Below are 2,319 nucleotides of genomic sequence, written 5' to 3' on the forward strand. Positions count from 1 at the left end.
AAATAAATTGAAAACAATAATTTTTTTAAAAAAACTTAGAATATAATTTCTGTATTATTTTTTGGTGACAACTTTTTTATTGTCCAAAAAAGGATAAGGCCGAATGGGATAGGACGAACCATTTTGTCATCCCTACTCTTAAAATATAATAAATATCTAAAACATCAAAACAAAAATAATTATTACCATAATTGTATGATTTTGTTCATGGGCTAGCCCTCAAGCCCCACAAGCCATTTATTATGCAAAACATATCAACAAAACTAGTTTACAATTCTTATGTGGGGCAACATAGTCTGACCTGTTTTTGCATGTCAAATGTGGGGTGAATAAATTAAGATAGAAGATCCAACATTGTTATTCCTATTTGAAATCAGTTATCAATTTATATTAAAAATAATATTATTTTATTAATAACAAAGTGTTACCTATCTTAACATGAAGAAGCATAAAATAAAATAACGGTTATATAATTCAAATAAAGAAAAATATTTATGGGAGAAACGCCGAATTGAAAATTATAAAAAACTATGAGTTCCTAATATAAAATAAATTATTTAATAAAAACTTATTTGAAAACAATAACTTTTTTTAAAAACTTAAAATAGAATTTCTGTATATTTTTTGGTGACAGGCTAGTCTTTCCTGATTCCTTTTTGATTGTCCAAAAAAGTATCAAGCCAAATCGGATAGAATAGACCTATTTTGTCATCCCTACACTTAGAATATCATAAATATATAAAACATCAAAACAAAAATATGTATTACCATAATTATACCATTTGGTTCCTGGGTTGGCCCACAAGCCCCATAAGCCATTCATCATGCAAAACATATAGACAAAACTAGCTTACAATTCTTATGTGGGGGCAACTCAATCTCAACTATTTTTACATGTCAAATGTGGGCTGAATAAATTAGGACAGACGATCAACATTGTCAATCCTATTTAAAATCAATTATCATTTTATACTAAATATAATATAATTTTATTAATAACAAAACGTCACCTATCTTAACATGAAGGAGCATAAAATAAAATAATCGTTATATAATTCAAATAAAGAAAAATATTTAAAGGAGAAACACCCAATTGAAAATCATAAAAAACTAATAGTTCCAAATATAAAATAAATTAATAAAAACTTAATTGAAAACAATAAGTTTTTTGAAAAACTTAAAATATAATTTCTATATTATGTTTTGGTGACAGGCTAGTCTTTCCTTCTTTTTTATTGTCCAAAAAAGGATAAGACCAAATTGGGTAGGACAAACCTATTTTGTCAACCCTACTCTTAGAATATACTATATATGTAAAACATAAAAAAATAATTATTACCGCAATGGTATGATTTTGTCCATGGGTTGACCCATATGCCCCACCAGCCATTCATTATGCAAAATATATCAAAAAAACTAACTTACAATTCTTATGTAGGGGCAACTCAGTCTGACCCATTTTTACATTTCAAATGTGGGGTGAATAAATTAAGACAGACGATCCAACATTATCATTCCTATCAGTTATCATTTTATATTAAAAATAATATCATTTTATTAATAAAAAAAGTGTCACCTATCTTAACATGAAGGAGCATAAAATAAAATATCTGTTATAAAATTCAAATAAAGGAAAATATTTAAAGGAGAAACACACAATTGAAAATTATAAAAAACTACGAGTTCCTAATATAAAATAAATTAATAAAATCTTAATTTAAAATAATAATTTTTTTGAAAAACTTAAAATAGAATTTCTGTATTATTTTTTGGTGACAATCTAGTCTTTCCTTACTCCTCTTTTATTGTCCAAAAAAGGATCAAGCTAAATCGAATAGGATGGACCTATTTTGTCATTCCAACTCTTAGAATATAATGGGTGTTGCTCCCTCCACCTTCTCAAGTGGGTCCTGTACCTCCCTACTATTTTAATTTATTTCAAAAATATTCTACACCTCCCCATTATTTTCTTTTATTCCATAAATACCCTACACCTCTCCACTATCCTTAACCATATTTCTCTTTCTCTCTCTCTATGTGAATGGAGCATTTACATGGCTTATTAATGGAGCATTTACATTATTCAAATTTGAACTTGTGATATCTTTTCTTAGATAAGTTTGATTCAATCTTATTTTCGCGGTTGAATATATTTTTTCTTTTCAAATTACTTAATAAATTGGTAAAATTTTGTTCTAAATTTCTAGAAAAATGTTTATATATATGTATTTTTTTACATATAATATCTATAATTTTTAACATTATATTATGTTTTAACTCACCGACATGTTTGACTCAAATAACTTGAATAAAATATTT

Source organism: Vigna radiata, unplaced genomic scaffold (assembly GCF_000741045.1).
Source record: "Vigna radiata var. radiata cultivar VC1973A unplaced genomic scaffold, Vradiata_ver6 scaffold_7, whole genome shotgun sequence".
Lineage (NCBI taxonomy): Eukaryota > Viridiplantae > Streptophyta > Magnoliopsida > Fabales > Fabaceae > Vigna > Vigna radiata.